Genomic DNA, 19,335 nt, shown 5'->3' on the forward strand with positions numbered 1-19,335 from the left:
CTGCAATCCTTGAAAAACCTTCTTCATTATCCACTATTCCACCTATCTTAGTATCGTCTGCATATTTACTAATCCAATTCACCACCCCATCATCTAGATCATTAATGTATATAACGAACAACAATGGGCCCAATACAGATCCTTGAGGCACACCACTGGTCACCGGCCTCCAACCTGACAGACAATTGAGTTTGTTGTTTAGGAGTCTGATAGTGGAGGGGTAGCAACAGTTCCAAATCTTTTGGTACCTATACCTCTCTCCTGATGGCAGCAGCAAGGATAGAGCATGTCCAGGGAGATGTGGATCCTTAGTTGCTCTCCAATAACAGCATTCCACGAAGATGTTCTTGAGAGTGGGGAGAGTTTTGCTTGTGATGTGCTGGGCTGTTTTCCAGGGCTTTCTGTTCTGGGGTATTGGTGCTTCCATGCTCGGCCATGATGCAGCCAGTTACCACACTTTCCACAACACATCAGTAGAAGTTTGCCAAAGTTTTCGATGTCATACCAAACCTCTGCCAACTCCTGAGAAAGTAGTGGTACTGATGTGCTTTCTTCACGATGACATTTATGTGTTGGGTCCAGGAAAGGTCCTCCAAAATAGTGACTCCCAGGAGTTTAAATTTCCTCACTCTCTCAGATATAGCTTGGAAGAAGGTCTTCTGGCCCATGAAACCATTGCCGCCAAATTGCACCCAATTAACCTCCCAACCCTGTATGTTTTTGGAGAGTAAGAGGAAATCAAGCATCCAGATAAAACCTGCACTGGTCACAAGAAGGAAGTACAAACCTCTTGCATTCAGCCCTGCATTCAAACCCAAGTCACTGGTGCTGTAATAGAGTTGTGCTAACAGCTATGCTAATCATGGGTAACCTAAAATTATATATCTGCAAGCAAATATACAAATCATGTCATCAAAAACTTGAGGTCGTCGAAAATTGAGTCTCAAATGCAAGACAAAACTCAAATGCAGAATTAATCATTTGTATCTTGATAATAATATACTGCACTGTTCATGAGCAGCTTCTATTTATCTCGTTAAAAAGACTCACATACGATGTAACAACCCTGGTTCTTGTTCAGGCTTGGTGAATGATACATTTTAAAATTAACTTGTTCCAGAAAGGGAGATCAGGTCTGCAGTTTAATTATTAATTTTAGACGACTCCAGTTGAATATTTGCAGGTTTTGGTGAATAGTTTGTTCTGTATTGATATGTGTTTGCCTCTATCAACAGAACAAAAGAAATTGTGTGTCTGGATTCATGTCTCTGTTTTAACCTGACACAGTATCACTCTATCTTTGTCAGTAGATGTGGTCAAAGGTGGCATTTGTGCTTCTGTTGAAAGAAAAGTTATTATTAAAAGACATGTGTACAGCGAATGAACAAATCTGGCATTGAAATGTGTATTTTGGCCTTGAACTGTGTGTTTGACAGGAGAAGGTACATCAGGGAAGTGGTAATATAATCTGCAGCCTCTGCTAAAGCTCTGGGTAATTTATGTGTAACAAATTGGCATTAATGCTCCGAAACATAGCAATTGTTGAACAATGGAGAGCATGTACTGGCTGCACAGACATTTCCAATGTCACATTGATATTATTAATTCCAATGTTAAGAGGATGAATTTCTTTTCTATTTTACTGTGAAGAAATGGTTCATAAATGCTTTAATGGCTAAATTTCCAACACAATTATATTCTCAAACTGCTTCCCCTAATTTTACTCAGGCTTTGAGCCTTCTACCATCTGCCCTCCAGTTCAACACCTCGTTAATTTTTTAGTGGTAATGTGAGCCAATGACATTGAAGCTTCAGTTTTTCTGGTTAGCACTACTCTTTCACTTGCAATGAATTTTAGTGAGTTAGATGAAGAACAACAGAAGTGAGTAGACTTCCCGAACCAGAATTGTTTTGTGTTCTTTGATATGAACACGTTCTGCCAGAATTCTATCCCTTGAAAGTTAAATCCTGGATATGTAGGTTTTAGAGTAGTAACACTGCAACAATAGGCTTCTTCAGGTGGATTCTCCACTAAGAATGCGCCTGAAGAGAAAGCGGCCCTTTGACTTGCCATTCAGCTGGCAGTGCTAAAAGCACAGTGCTGGCCACCTGAGCGCACTCCGGCTCCTGTCCCTTGGGCTGTCAAGTTAGGGTAGCTGGCTGTCAGCTGAGACAGCCAGCGTGGGCTATCAGTGCGGGGACATACCACATGGAATGTCCCCACACTGACCGCTTTTAGGGGGCTGCATTCAGATGGCTAGGGAGGCCACTGTGCTGCGGCGATTATCCCTCTCGGAGGAGGGTTACAAAGTTCGCCTTGCAGGCGCCTCCTGCACATTCACGTGGTCTCCCAACAGCCGCATATTGCCAAGATATGCAGCTTTACAAGCGGTGCAGTTGGCCACCTGAAAGTGCCTAATGATTGGAACGTGGGAGAGGATGATCTTAACTGTGGCTGGATTTAGTCTTGTCAGTTTCATCAGGTCATTTTATGGCACTATCCGCTTCCTTTCCACACATAGTTGTCTGACATACCTGTTCTTCTAACGTACCACCTTTATGTGCAGCTGGGAGACAAATATCTCTTTTGTCCACCTTTTAGGTTCGAGAGATTTCAATATTTTTTTTATAAGTAGGGAGTAAATATGTTCAATGTACACCTTGTACATGGCTATTAAAATGTTTACGTTTGTGGCAAAACCATGTCTTCAATTAAATTAACCAATACTATATAGAAAAAAGAGAAAAGATTAACTATGAGGAATGATTTCAGAAATGTTCCTCCTTTTCTAAATTACAAATGTGGAAGCTGTTCTGGCAAGGGTGGTATCTTCTTGGCATTTGTTATGTCTTCAATCTTTCCTTACATATTTTATTGCATGACTTGTTTATTTTCATTTTCATTTATTCTCTTGCATATATTGTCTTTTTTATTGCATCTTTACCTTCTTTCCACAGAAAATGACATTGTTGCAATTTTGAGATTTTTTGAGTCATCAGGCTATGGTCTGCTCACTGTTGCAACATTTGATGTAAGGGTGCTTGGACAGTAGTGTATATATATTGCTGACGTTTCAGGCCTGAGCCTTTCTTCAAGGAAAAGACAGAATGAGCCAGAAGCAGGTAAGTCTCAAAATTCAGATAATGTGAGGCTGGGGGAGGAATCCTGACCAATAAAAGGTGTTAATTGGATATGATAAGGGATGAGGCAATAGCGTGGATTTTCCAGTGGTCACTCATTTCAATTCCCCATCCCATTCCCTTGCTGAATATCTGTCCATGGTCTCATGCACCACCAAACTGAGACCACCCGCAAATTAGAGGAACAACACCTTTTACAAGATCAAACCAGCAACCACAAAGAAGGTATATCACACAGGGGTAAAGATGAACAATTACTTTATTAACAAAAAATTCATCTTCACACTTTAATTCAAAATCCCCCCTTTTATAACAATGCCCACTGGTTACTATGCAAATTTTTATAACAGTGTAAAACTAATAAATTCCCCAGCCTAAATATAACATATGTAATTAAAGTCTAAGTTATATTTTCAACCAGCCCACAGAAAAATTTAGACACAAAACAAACAAGACTCACAAAACTTCGATCTCAACTGAAGCAAAGATCATAAACAAAATTCAGTTTGTTTGGTAAACTGAAGCCAAAAGATCTTTGAGAGAGAGAGAGAGAGAGAGAGAGAGAGAGAGAGAGCGAGCACAAAATTCAAAGTCGTCTTGTGTTGCTTGCAGAGAGAGGAACCACTGTCTTGGTCTGGATCCATCTGGCTGCCTTCAGAATGTTCATCCCTTTTTGAAATCCCAACATTCTAAACTGTCCTCCAGACCATGACTCATGCTCTGGGCCTTCTTCCACTTCACAGCACCACCCAGTGATGGTTTATCGTCCAAGTCCAGAAATTCTTAGATCATTTTCTGCACATGCTCAGTCCGTCTCCCACTCTCTTCACCTTGGCTCTCTAAGGCAAGCTGTCACTTTTTAACATAAAACCACACAACATATAGGCCAATACACAAAACAGAACTCTGTAACACACCTCATCCTCTGATTGGGCACCCTCAAACCAGATGGCATTAATATTGACTTCTCTGGCTTTCGTTAAACTCTACCTCTCCACCCGCACTTCTGTCAGCTCTGTCTTTCTCTTCCTTGTCTCCATTTGAACAGACATAATAAATTCTTACTTCTTCCCTTATCATGTTGGTCTGGATTCTTCCCCTAACCAGCATTGTCCGAATTCTGAGACTTTATGAAATTTCCCGCTTCTGGCTGATTCTACTTATTGCTTGAAGAAGGGCACAGGCCCGAAACATCAGCAATAATATATTTGATTTTTATGGATGATGTAAAGACCGGCTGAATTCCTACAGGTGTGTTTACATTAAATAAAAATAGGACTGTTGTTGGAAATTGATGTATTAGAGTAATAAATCAATGTAAGGAATGTGAGCTACATCAACCAACGAGACAGAGCAGGATTCATTTTGAGTGTTCTCTGATTTGACGAAAAACAGTTCATGTTTTATACATCATTCATGAGTAAAAGGGCAGAATGGTCAGGCAAATTGAGATTATTAAATATATTTAAATAACTCAGTGTTTCATTTTGCAGCTTTAAAGATTAAATTGATTATTCCTTTATCAGAGTAGGAAAAGGATGGAATTGCAACTAACTGAATTGAAACACAAAGTTAGCAGGAATTATCAGAGAAATCATCTGCAAAGAAAACAAAAGTAACTATTTAGATGAAGGCCATTGTGAAATATTTGGAAGTAATAAAAGATTTGCACAATCTCCAACAGGATCTCACCAGACACATCTTCCCCTTTCATTTTCAATAGATATCGTACTCTGCATGACTCCCTTGTCTACCGATCCCTCCCAATGAATTGCCCCTCCATGGCAGTTTAACCCTGTGACCACACCAATTGCTACACCTGCACCTAAAACTTCTCCCACTTCTCTCTCCACCCCAAGCAGTCCTTCCAAGTGAGATAACACTTTGTGTGAATCTGTAGGGGTCATTTGCTGCATCTGGTGTTCCCAGAGAGACTGGAAGCAGATTTGAGGATCATTTTGTTGAGCACTTTTAGTCTGTCTGCTACAACAGCAAGGACCTCCCAATGGCCAGTCATTTCAAGTTCACTCTCCAACTAGAAGACATCAATATGGACCTCCAATTTCCAGAAACCCCCTCTCCCACATGCTTTCCCTTGTCTCTCTGATCCCATTCCATTTTTCTTTCTTTTTTCCTTTCCCCCTCTACTTGCCCATTACTCACACCCTTTTTATGAATATTTTATTTTTGATTTTACAGAGACTTGCATTTCAAACAACACATGAGAACATTTGTCCTCTTTTATGGAGTATATTATACCGTCTTTTTTCCCATCACCCTCCCCCCCATTGTTTTTCAAGGGATATTGGGGATCTGATTCAGAAGAAATCAGAGGGGTGTAGCAGGTGTAGGAAACATGGAGCAAATGAAGAACTTGACGAGTATTAAAAAATGCAAGAAAAACATTAAGAAAGAAATCAGGAAGGTTAAAAGAAGACACAAAGTTGGTTTGGGAGACAATGTGATTCAAAATCCTAAGGGTTTCTACAGGTATATTAAGAGCAAAAGGTTAGTAAGGGACAAAATTGGTCCCCTTGAAGGTCAGAGTGGTCAGCTGTGTATGGAGCCAAAAATGATGGGGGAAGATCTTAAATGGGATTTTTGCATCAATATTTACTCAGGAAACTGGCACAGAGTCGTGGGAAGTAAGGAAAACAAGCAGGGAGGTCATTGAACCTATACATGTTAAAGAGGAGGAGGTGCAGCCTGTTTTGAAACAATCAAGGGTGGATAAATCTCCAGGGCCTGACAAGATATTCCTTTGGATCTGGAAGGAGGCTAGTTTAGAAATTGCAGATTCTTCTTGATTCTTGAATACCTCTGAGCAGAAAGCCTAGTGGACACACATCCTTGTACATCACAGGCAAAACTCTCTCTGTGGAATGCTGCTGTCAGTGAGAATCAGCAATAATCAAGGATCCATAACACCCAGCACATGCTCTGTTCTCCCTGCTGCCATCAAAAAAGGGGTAAAGGTGCCACAAGAGGTTGCTACTCCTCTTCACAAAGACCTGGATAGCAAAATGCATACATCAGTTTGTCATTTAACATAATCATCCCCACAAAACTTATCAGCAAACTGTAAGACCTGGGACTCAAAACCCCACTTTGTAAATGGATCCTTGATTTCCTCACCTCCAGACCACGATCAGTGAGGACTGGTAAGAACATCTCCATCAGTATTGGAGCATTACATGGCTGTGTTCTTAGCCCCCTTCTCTATGCGCTGTACACTTATGTGGGGCTCGATACAACAACAACACCATCTATAAATTTGCTGACGATACCATGGTAGTGGGTTGTACAAAAGACGGGATGAGTCAGCGTACAGGAGGGAGATCGAAAACTTGGCCAAAATCTAACCTTGCACTCAATGTCACAAAACCAATGAGCTGATTGTACACATCTGGTTTTCCCTTGCTGAAGTCAACAATCTAGTGATCGTTGGGGGATCGGAGATAGAGAGGGTGAATACTTGGGAGTCACTATTTTGGGGGACCTTTCCTGGAGCCAACAAACAAATGGCATTATGAAGAAAGCACATCAGCGTTCTACTTCCTCAGAAGTTTTCTGAGCTTTGTATGACATCAGAAAATTTCTATAGATGTGTCGTGGAAAGTGTGCTGTCTGGCTGCATCATTGCCTGGTATGGGAATAAAGCCCTGCAAAAGATAGAGGATACAGCCCAGGACATTACAGGCAAACCCTCTTATCGAGAATATCTATGGAAAGCACTGCAGTTGGAGAGCAGCATTAAGGATCCACACCACCTAGCACATACTCTGTTCTCACTGCTACCATCAAGAAAGAGGTACAAGGGCCTCAAGACCACCAAGTTTAGGAACAGCTTCTACCCTTCCACCATCTGACTCCTCAACAACAAACTCAATCAGGGACTCATTCAAGGTCTCTTTTGCATTTTATTGTTTGTTTTTTTTTCTCCTCTTTGTATTGCACAGTCAGTTGTTTATGTGATATAGAGAATTTAGGTTAAAAAGACTTAAGTTAAAATGTGATGATTAATCATAAACAGGGAAGCCAGAACGGACAGAGAGTTTACTAGCAGTCAAGGACAGAAGGAGCTGCTGAATATGTTTTTTTAAACCTATCTTTTCATGGTCATAGTGAGAGACATGCAGGAGACAAAGGATTGATAAGAAGTGTGAGAAACAGAATTCAGTGAACGTAGAGTTCACAGCGTACGTAACGAACGTGATAATTAATAATGCAGTTATACTTAGAATGTTTTTGTAATACTAACCAATTAAAACAGTATTAATAAGAAGGGGAAGGGCAAATAATAAAGGTATAAAAATCAATGCACTGTATGTATCGGGGCTTAACTGGTGAGAAACCAGTTGAGTCCAACTCTGCAGACTTGTAAATAAAGCTTGTCGTGTCATCAGTTTTAAAGAGACTCATGTGTGAGAAGTTTTATTTCTGACAAATGGGGGCTCGTCCGGGATCTACACTCCGGCCGTGAGGGGAGGCGAGAAGAGGGACATCGGAGGCGGTGCACCCCGCTGAGTTCAGCGGCTCCTAGTCCCTTGCTCGTCGCTTCGGGCGGCTTGAGCGAGTGGTATCCGGACAGGGTGACACGACAAGACGGAGAGGAGAAGGGTGACGGTTCAATCCCCGGGAAGACACCGGTAAGTGACGACTTACGATTGTGGTGTGGGGATTGGGTAACAGGTGTAACGGGATACACCTGTTTGGATAAAAACCTAACGGAATAGATTAAGTATAGATCTTTTGTCGTTGTGTGAGGACCCTGTCGCGGGACTCTAGGATAGACCCCAGGGAAACCTCGGCGGTAACCGAAGGAGGGACAGCACCTCCGACGAAGTGCCGAGAAGAGAGGGGTCAACCCCAGGAAAACCTCAGCGGTAACCGAAGGAGGGACAGCACCTCCGACGAGGCGTCTGAGAGGAAGGGAGTAGGGTCCAGAGCGAGAGGGTCCTCAGCAACGATAAACAGATCTAGGTGGGAAAATGGGAGGATCAAAATCTAAGGGCTCGTCTGAAAATTCAGGACAATTCCTGGGAGTACCCCTTGACAGCCCTTTGGGGAGAATGTTTGAAAATTGGGATAGTAATAGATATCGGGACAAAAACAAGAAAAAGATGGTCCAATATTGTCTCCTTTGGTCAAAACAACCTATTAAAGGTTCCTCGGTCTGGTGGCCGAAATTTGGATCTGATGAGGATTGGGTTAGACAAGCATTAAACATATATGTAAATTCGAGACCAAAGGTGAATCAAGAAGAGTCAGCATATGCATTTTGTTGGGTTCCCTGGCCAGGATCCTTAACAGAATGTTTTAAATTGAGAGTGGCAGGAGAAAAGAAATGGGAACCTCTGGACAACCTTCCCCCTCCTTATATTCCCCCGGTGCCTACTGCGCCCGAGGAAAGCTTATTACCGGAGGGGAAAGGTGATGAATCTGATTGCCCCGAAGGGGGCCGGGATAAAAAGGATGAATTAAGGGAGTCGGACCCTAAACTTCCACCGGTAAACCGTCCCTGGACAAGATCCCAGACTGGTCCAGGACCATCAAAGTTTTCAATAAACCTAAATCCCCTGAGAGAAGTTCCTATGGGAGGACCGGGAGGGGGAACGGGATATGTGAATGTTCCCCTAACTAGTACAGAGGTGCGGGGATTTAAGAAAGAAATGAAAAAGTTATTGGAAGATCCTATAGGACTGGCTGAACAGCTTGACCAATTCTTGGGACCAAACACATATACGTGGGAAGAGATGCAGGCAATAATGGGAACATTATTTTCACCCCAGGAGAGGCAGATGATTCGACGGGCTGCCCTCCTCATGTGGGAATATGAACAACCTGGGGACCCTAGACCCCATGAACAAAAATATCCCCTAAATGAACCCAGGTGGGACAAACGAACACCCGAGGGATTGGCAAGTATGAGACAATATAGAGAGTGGACAATTAAAGGGATACGGGAGGCTGTGCCAAAGGGTCACAATTTTACCAAGGCATTTGGGAACCACCAGGGGAAAGACGAGTCCCCTACTGATTTTTTGGAGAGGGTGAGAAAGAATGTCCAACAGTATGCTGGTGTGGACCCTAGTACACCAATGGGTGAACAGCTTATTCGAATTGAATTTGTTTCCAAATCATGGCAAGACATTAGAAAGAAACTAGAAAAGGAGGAGGACTGGAGTGAAAAACCCCTAAGTGAACTGTTAAAAAAGGCACAAAAAGTATATGTGCAGAGAGAAGAAGAAGATCAAAAGAAGGCGACAAAGGTTATGGTACAGACTATCCGACAGATGAATGCTGAATCCAGAGGGGAAAGAAAACAAAACCTTCCTCTAAACAATCCAAAATATCCAAGAGAGGGAAGACCCCGGAGATTCGTTAAGTGCTATTACTGCAATGAGGAAGGACACTTTAAGAGGGAATGCCCCCGATACAAGAGGGAATTGCGTGCCCTCGAACTTATGGAAGAAGATTAGGGGTGTCAGGGGTTCCAAATGTTAGGGACCAAATATAAGAGGGAACCCCTGGTAAAACTAAAAATTGGTCCCAAGGGAGAAGAGGTGGTGTTTATGGTGGACACAGGAGCGGAACGAAGTAGTGTAATAACTGTGCCAATCGGAACTGAGCCTATAAAAAGTAATTTGACAATTTCTGGGATAGAAGGAGCTCCCAGAATGGTATCAACAATTCCCCAAGTAACAGTGAAACTGGAAGAAAGAGAAGGGGTACAAGACCTCTTGTTATTACCTTCGGCTGGATTTAACCTCCTAGGAAGGGACTTACAGGCTCTCCTAGGTTTGGGTGCTCTCCCTGTGGACGGAGAAGTGCGAGTCCACCTCTGCGCTTTAAAGGAAGAGGATGAACGGCAGATTGACGAGAGAGTCTGGTATAAGGAGGGAAATCGAGGAGGTCTGGACATCCCACCTTTACATGTCACATTAATACCAGGTCATCAGCCGGTAAGGAAACGTCAGTATCCTATTTCTTTGGAAGGGAGAAAAGGGCTACAGCCGGTAATTGAGACTTTAATACGAGACGGACTATTAGAAGAATGCATGTCACCTTATAACACCCCTATACTCCCAGTAAAAAAGTCAGATGGATCCTATCGCCTAGTTCAGGATCTAAGAAGTTTGAATGCTATTGTTCAGACCCGCCACCCAGTGGTGCCTAATCCCTATACTATTATGAGTCGGATTCCCCCAGACCATGAGTGGTTTAGTGTTATCGACTTGAAGGATGCCTTCTGGACTTGTCCGTTAGAAGAGGAAAGTAGAGATATGTTTGCGTTTGAATGGGAAAATCCATGGACAGGTAGACGGAGACAGTTTCGGTGGACTGTATTGCCCCAAGGGTTCACTGAATCTCCAAACCTGTTTGGACAAATGCTAGAACAAATCCTGATGGACTATCCACAATCTGATGATTCCCAACTAATGCAGTATGTGGATGATTTACTATTATCAGGACCCAAGGAACAAGAAATGAGGAGAGAGACCATTAGACTCTTGAATTATCTGGGGAAAAAGGGTCTACGAGTGTCCAGAAACAAGTTACAGTTTGTTGAGAAAACTGTGATATATCTGGGACACCAGATAAGTAAAGGACAGAAACGGATTACCCCTGAACGAATTGCGGGAATCACTAGAATGCCTTTACCCCGTAATAAGAAGGAAATAAGACAATTCCTGGGACTCTTAGGATACTGTAGGTTATGGATAGAGGACTACTCAGTTTTGGTGAAGTTTATGTATGATAAACTGACCAATGAAAATGACTATCCATTGAAATGGACCCAGGAGGAGGAGGGATGGTTCGAGGACTTGAAACATCGCCTAACACGAGCCCCAGTGCTCACTCTGCCCTCTTTAAAACAGCCCTTCCAGCTATTTGTCACTCATAACCAAGGAACAGCTGTGGGAGTTTTAACACAAGAAAAAGGCGGTCAGCGACACCCAGTAGCTTTCCTTTCCAAAATGATGGACCCAGTGTCTCGCGGATGGCCGACGTGTATCCAGGGAGTAGCGGCTGCTGCTCTGTTGGTAGAGGAAGCACGTAAACTTACTTTTGGAGGAAAGATGACTGTGTACACCTCCCATTCTGTGAGTGTTTTATTAACACAAACTGCCCATCGATGGCTGACTGATTCTCGCATATTAAAGTATGAAACCATTTTAATGGTTGGAGAAGATTTACAGTTTGCAAAAATTAATAGCTGCAACCCAGCTCAATTTTTATACGGCAGTGAAACAGAGAAAGAGGTGGAGCATAACTGTGTCGAGTTGACAGATCTTCAGACCAAGACCCGAGAAGACCTTTGCGATACTCCGCTGGGAGAAGGATATGAATTCTACATTGATGGCTCCGCCAGATGTGTTGACGGAATGAGAAGAAATGGGTATGCTATAATAGAAGGAAATACTTGGAAAGTAGTAGAATCCACGAGACTACCCGGAAGCTGGTCAGCACAATCCTGTGAACTATATGCCTTGCAGAGAGCCCTCAAAATACTGGCAAAGAAAATTGGAACGATTTACACAGATTCCAAATACGCATACGGAGTAGTGCATACCTTTGGTAAGATCTGGAAGGAGCGTGGTCTAATTACATCAAGAGGAAAGGAATTGGCACACGAACAGATGATTACTCTGACTCTAGAAGCCTTAACATTACCCCAAGAAATAGCAGTGGTCTACATACCAAGCCATCAAAGGGGAGATAACCCGACAGCAATTGGAAACAGACTGGCTGATGAAGAAGCCAAAAGAGCAGCCATGCAACAAGAAGTCCGTTTGCTGACTTTAATCCCAATAAGGCAAGGCATAAAGACAGCTCCCATTTTCACTGCTAAAGAAGAAAAGAACATGGATCAGCTGGGCGCAAGCCAGTTACCTGATGGAACATGGAAAACACCAGATGGAAGAATTGTTCTAAATAAAGAAATAACTCGCAATATTTTAAAACACCTGCATCAACAGAGCCACTGGGGCACCCAAGCCTTATGTGACACAGTGCTTCGAGAATATGTGTGTAAGGGAATCTACACCTTGGCCCAACAAGAGGTGCAAAATTGTTACCTATGCACAAAAATTAATAAGAAGATAATGAGGACAGGGACCATGGGAGGTCAACCATTAGCCATACGCCCTTTTCAACGTATCCAGATCGACTTCACAGAGTTACCTCAAGTTCAAAGATGGAAATATCTGTTGGTGATAATAGATCACTTTACCCGATGGGTAGAAGCCTTCCCAACAATAAATACTACAGCCTCTACAGTAGCTCGCCTCCTCCTAGAGCAGATAATCCCCAGATATGGTATAATGGATTCTATAGACTCAGACAGGGGTCCACATTTTTCTTCAAAAATCCAGCAATTGATTTGTGATGCATTACAGGTCTCTTGGAAATTACATACCCCTTGGCATCCACAAAGCTCAGGGAAGGTCGAGCGTATGAATGGAACACTAAAAATCCAATTGACAAAGTTAATGGTGGAAACTAAAATGCCTTGGATAAAGTGTCTGCCCCTAGCCTTATTGAGAATTCGTACTGCCCCACGAAAAGATGTAGGGCTGTCCCCTTATGAAATGATGTTTGGGCTTCCCTTCTGGAGTACAGTTGAGGGGTGTCCCACCTTGGGGGAAGGGGATATATTTGTTAGGAACTATTTACAGGCACTGTCACGCTCTCTTACAGATTTACGAAAGAAAGGACTATTGGCACAAACACCGCCTCTAGACTTTTCTTTACACAAAGTGGAACCAGGAGACTGGATTCTTATCAAGACCTGGAAGACTGAAAAACTCCAGCCCCAGTGGGAAGGTCCATACCAAGTTCTCTTAACTACAGAAGCTGCAGCACGAACAAGAGAGAAGGGGTGGACACACGCATCCAGATTTAAGGGACCTGTAGAGGCGCCACAGGACCCTGATACGAACTCAGATTGGACTTGTATTCCTGGAGAAAAACCTCTTACCTTACGATTTCGCAAAAAGACTTAATTCACAATGTTATTGTTATGTTCTTTGATTTTTCTTAGTTTGCCTATGTCTTTATCAGGTGTGAAATGTAAGAAATGCAGAGATACAGTGGTCCTGTTTCAGGACCACATTTGGGGAAGAAAGGAAGGTAATTTCATTTCCCATACCTCAGTTCCTGAGAAATGTTGGGCAGAAAATACCACCCAACATCCATATACCCCTTGTGTGGAAAAAGAAGGAAATAATATGGGTCATTATATACAGATTCCTAATACCACTCCTTTCCCTCTTAACGGTTGGAAAGGTGACTCAAGCCCACCATGCCCTGATGGACTCTGGTTTTGCATACACCAACGTACTGTTCCAATGAGAAGTTACACTCCACACTCGAAATTGCCTGTCCCTTTAAGACAGCCGGACTTAGTTCGAGTCCATCCAAATAACCATGTAAGTTTCGGTAATGTAATTGAGGGAGATAACCTTTTTGTAGATCTGGCAACTAAAATTGCAGGAACTTTTAATGTAACTAATTGTTGGGTCTGCGGGGGTCCACGGATGTCAGAACAATGGCCTTGGTGGGGAGAACCTCTCAATTCATTGACCATGATTTCCCGCATTTGGACAACTAACCGAACGAGATCAAGAGAAACCTGGTCTCTCTCTAATGTCCCCTCTGGTTTTTATTGTCTCTCACGAGCCGGCAAATACCCAGTAGGAGAAAGTCCCTGCAAGGCTGTATGGATTCGCATTTCGCCTGGTGTTTTCACTTGGTTTCCTAAACCTCAGACTTGGTTCTTATCCACTGTTTTTAAAACTAATTGCCTACCCCTGTCTAATAGCAGTATTCAGTTTTGGAATTGTACCAAGTGCAAAAAAATACTGTGCACAATGTACACATGTAAACAAATAAAGGAATGTAAACTGTCAGAAATAAAACTTCTCACACATGAGTCTCTTTAAAACTGATGACACGACAAGCTTTATTTACAAGTCATCAGTTTTAAAGAGACTCATGTGTGAGAAGTTTTATTTCTGACAGTTTACATTCCTTTATTTGTTTACATGTGTACATTGTGCACAGTATTTTTTTGCACTTCCAATAAGTGGTAATTCTGCCTGGCCCACAGGAAAAAGAATCTCAGGGTTATATGCAATGTCATGTATGTACTCTGATAATAAATGTGAACTTTGATATTTTGGATTGAGACCCTGCTTCAAGACATAGATTCTGCATCTCAATTCTGTATGTTTTGATGAGGTCATCTCTAAATTCTGAAAAATGGAAACCTGGTCTGCCCCCACCCCCACCATCCAAAGAATTCGAGTCCAGATTGGAAAAATTGACTGTCCATTTCTCTCCATGATGCTGCTTGACCTGCTAAGTCCTTCTGGATTCCTACTTGAACTTCTGGCACTCCTTCTGGTGGGGGACCAGTGCTTTTTGGTAGAGAGTTCAGCTCAGTGATGTCAAAAGAGCAGCAATCTATTTGTAAGTCAGTTGGAGTTTAATTGAGAGTTGATATGCAATGGTGATGTTCTCTTTGGTGGTAGAGACAGTGGGTTTGCAGGGGAGGGGTGGTGGTGGTGAGAGCTGTTGGAAAATCCCAGGTGCATCACTGAAATGTAGTTTTTAAGATGTTCTTTATCTTTAACTATGTGGTTTTAGTAGAAATGACTTATTTATTTTACCAAACATTTCAGAAGAATGTTGCTGTGGGACTGGAGTCACAAAATACAAAAGAGTAATAAATTTCAACTCCAAAGAACATTAGTGAACTAGATTTTTTTTTGTTAATCTAATAGTTTTGCAGTCATTATTGATAAGTTTATTTTTAAATATATATTCCAGAATTTTTGTTCCTTCATTGGCATGAAGGATCCATAAATTGTTCGTCAAGGAGTCTGGCTTCTTGTTTGGTAACTTGCTAACTAAATGGATAACTAAATGTTTGTGAGTGATCATGCTCCCTGCTTATTTCTACTTTATTGTGAATGCATTGTGTTATTTACTATGGCATTATTCTTATAAATGGCTTGGTGATCCAAGCTATTTATATTTTTAGACCTGCGAGCTGGGAGACAAGTTTCAAAGGCTGTTTTGATTACAGTTTTCAATGGGGGAGGACAATTTCATTCTCCTGTTCACTAAACTAGAGCACGAAGTGAGATCTACAACAAATGAAAATGAAATGAATAAATAATATGTAGTAGCTACTTGATAGGCAATGCATGCTCCAGTGACCTTGTACAATAAAAGGAAGTTTCTCATAAATGTTTGAGGCATAGTCCATGATAAAATGAGCAACATGAGGTCATAGGGTATCAGTAACTATTACAAACCTATGAATCAGTGTGATATTTTGTTCAAAGGGTTATGATGGCTGAGAAACAGAATGAAAAAGTGCTATTTTAAGGTTGGAGGTCTTACAGAGAAAAGTGGATCCTTTTAAAATTCAGCTAGTCCTTCATGAGGGGCAGCATCAATGGTGGAGAAGAAGTCACAATAAAGGATAGAAACATTAAGCATTCTTTTTTTCCCCACTGATGCTGCTTGGCCCACTGAGTTCCTCTAACAGATTGTGTTTAACTATAACTAGAAGAAGGAACTTATGAATACTGTTTTATCATTGTCTGGGCTTAATTGCTAGTGATGTAGTGGTAGTCACATGGTTTGTGAAGTGATTTTTCCAATTTATTGTTTCATTTTGGAATAATTTCAACAATCTATATACGTGGGGAGATCACGTGATGCCGTAGGGAACGCAGTGCTCCCTTACGACTCCCGGGGATTTTAATTAAAAAAGTGTAAATTAAGTTGTTTTTACCATTAAAGTTAATTTAAAGTCTTTTTAAAGTACTGACAACTTTAATTATAATGTCACCAAAAAAAAGAAAAAACTACACCGAAAGAAAAACGTGAACTGAGGAAAGAGAAAGAACCTGGGTCTCCCTCTTCAATGAAGCTGGCCATTGGAGTTCTTCCTGGACCCGCTGGAGAGGGACCATCTAACGGAGCCATCCCTGCGGCTCTCCGCAAAGATGATGCTGTCCCGAAAGTTACTTTTGCACTGTGCATGCATGTCTCTTCACGCATGCGCGCTGTGGATAAAAAAAAATTAAAGGGATAACAAAATCTTCACCTCCCCTTAAAGGGCCAGACCAGTGCTCCAGGACTGCAGGAAGAAGAAGAAGATTTATCTGGTATGGATGATGATTCTAGTGATTCTACAAAAGAAGATGAAGATACAATCACAGAAGACGAAGAATGTAAAGGCAAAGCAAAGTTTTTTTTAAAAATGGATAAAATTGAGGCTAAAATTGATAAGTGTGAATGAAATGGAGAATAATTTTAAATTTTTAACTGGAGAAATACAATAAAATAAAATTGATCTAACTAAATCAATAAATAATGTTTAACAAAGGGTTGATAAATTAGAAGAAAGAATTCAAGACAACCGTGAAGAAGTTCAGCACATTGCAGAAAGAACAAATGTTAATGAGGACTCTGTTACTGTTCTGGTTTCTATGAATGAAAAATTGTTGGAGACGGTTGATAAGTTGGAAAATTATAGTAGAAGGAATAATCTTAAAATTGTTGGAATGTTTGAAGATAAATATAAAGATATATATTCTTAATTTTTGACATATATGTTGAATAAATAAAATATTTAAAAAAGCAATTTATATACATCTGAAAACTTTGTACCCCACACATCTTGCTCTCCCATTTTAAATAGAGATTTAATATGAACATCAAACCTATTACCAGTGACTTCATTTAATTAAACCTAATAACCTATATAGAATTGATCAGGAGTTAACTGAATATATATTCACATTTTACCCTCAAAGTTGATTAGACAATAGATATCAAACATTGTGCCAATGTTTTATCCATCTTACATCAGAATTTCTCAGTTCTGTGTTTTTATTGTTCACGTCAGTTAATGGTGAAGTGTTATTAAATTAACTTGCTCTTTCTCTCAGTTATTCTGTTATGGGGAATCTGTGTGCAGGCAGCTCTCTAAATTATATTTCAGCTTGGAAATGTATCCCTTCCCATATTTCCTGCATGGACACATGCTTTCCTTTATAACATCCCAGCCCTGAAACCCCCATTAATAATTGCTATGCTTCTGCTTTTGAGTTTCCTGATCTTTACCAAGGGAGCAGTACTCACGTAACTTAATGTACATTCCATGTTTAGGACTTTGAGATGGAGCTGGGTAGGTAGAGAGCAGTGGTCATGCATTCCATTATGGGTCCATTGTGATTTGCTGGAAATGTGTCCTGAGGATTTGTATGCATCTGCAAATTGCCAGAACATCGTAATCAAAAAACACAGATAGCATGCTCAGATTTATATTTGGCACTCAACCTAAATTTTGAAATCTTATTGTGAGATATTTCAATTTTTTTTCCAGTGATGACTTTTGTGACCTTCACTCATTGAAACAACAAATTTAAAACAGCAGATATGTTATAACAATACTTCACCGCTTCCACATTTGTCAAGTTATCAAATATTAAATTATCATGCCAACTCTAAATCTTGTACATTATATTCATTTTATTTATCAGAGAACCAAACATTAAATATCATTTCAATGCTGTGGAAGGTCCTTGATTAACAGGATTGGGTGGAACTGTTGGTTCTAGATGTTCCTGTAGTCTATTCTTCTCTAACTTTTACTGAGGAAGTAGAGTCATTGGCCCATGACTCAAATTTAAAAACTGTTACCTCAACCAAGGTAACCACCAAAATATTTGTCATAGTATAATTTGTAATTTATTCATTTACACCACAAAAGGGTTGATTCCTAATTCAGAGTTTTCAATTATTTCTCAATGCGGCAGTTAACATAATAACATAATAACATAAAAATTTACAACACGGAAACAGGCCATTAGGCCCTTCTAGTCTGCACTGAACCAAACACCCCTCTCTAGTCCCACCTCCCTGCACAATGCACATAACCCTCCATCTTCTTCTCATCCATATTCCTGTCCAACCTTTTCTTAAATAATACAATTGACTCCGCCGCCACTATTTCTCCCGGAAGCTTATTCCACACGTCTACCACTCTCTGAGTAAAGAAGTTCCCCCTCATGTTACCTCTAAACCTCTGCCCTTTCATTCTTAACTCATGTCCTCTTGTTTTAATCTTTCCTCCTCTTAACGGAAATAGTCTACCCACATCCACTCTGTCTATCCCTTTCATAATCTTAAATACTTCTGTTACTTGGTGAAAGTGAATGAATTAATTTCAGCTCGAGGCTTACTGTAGTCAATATTAAAGCTGCTTTAACTTGTTTACCATACATTGGTATTTCCCTTTAGTAAATAATATTCAAGAACCTGTTTGAATTTTTTGAGGATGTAACAAAAAGAATATTGGTGAAGGAAGTGTGATGGATGTAGAGTATATGGTACATATTGGTGAAGGAAGTGTGGTGGATGTAGAGTACATGGGTCATATTGGTGAAGGAAGTGTGGTGGATGTAGAGTACATCCAATTCATTTAAGTATTTGATAAGGTTCATTTAGCAAGTAAGGATCCATGGAATCCCAGGAGGCCTTTGTTTGTGGATACAGAATTAGCTTGCCAGAAAAGGTTGTAGATGTTTCATATTCTGTATGGAGGCTGGTGACCAATCCACATGGATCTGTTCTGGGACCCCTCTTTGTGAACTTTGAATATGGCCTGGATAAGCAAGTATAAGGATGGGTTAGTAAATTTGCAGAGAACAAAAAAGTGATGTTGTGGATAGTACAATGGGTTGCCAGAGATTACAAAGGGAAGTTAATAATCTGCAGAGCTTGGCTGAGAAGTGGCAGATGGAGTTTGACCCAAAAAGATTTGAGGTAGTTTAAATTTGAAGATAGAATATAATGTTAATGGAAAGACGCTGAGCAGTGGAATCGAGTTCAAGAGCCTTGAGGTAATGTTACATCTGTACAAGTCCTTGGTTAGATCCCACTTGGAATATTGTGTTCAGTTCCTGTCACCTCATTACAGGACAGACGTGGATGCTATAGGGAGGGTACAAGAATGTTACCTGGATTGGAGAGCATGCCTTATGAGGATAGGTTGAGTGAACTTGGTCTTTTTTTTTCTGCTGGGTGCGACGAAGGATGTGCTGTGAAAAATTATGAGAGGCTTTGACTGTGTGGACGGCCAGGCTTTCTTCTAAGGCTGAAATG

At 41.0% G+C, this 19,335-nt stretch overlaps 1 protein-coding gene across 13 annotated transcripts in view; it reads left to right on the forward strand.

Annotated features, from left to right (window-relative positions):
* The window catches only part of LOC138742470 (inactive N-acetylated-alpha-linked acidic dipeptidase-like protein 2), a 658,708-nt gene that overhangs the window by 255,102 nt on the left and 384,271 nt on the right, over window positions 1-19,335 (forward strand). The gene's annotated exons all lie outside the window — the stretch shown is intronic.

The sequence above is a fragment of the Narcine bancroftii genome, chromosome 9 (assembly GCF_036971445.1).
Source record: "Narcine bancroftii isolate sNarBan1 chromosome 9, sNarBan1.hap1, whole genome shotgun sequence".
NCBI lineage: Eukaryota > Metazoa > Chordata > Chondrichthyes > Torpediniformes > Narcinidae > Narcine > Narcine bancroftii.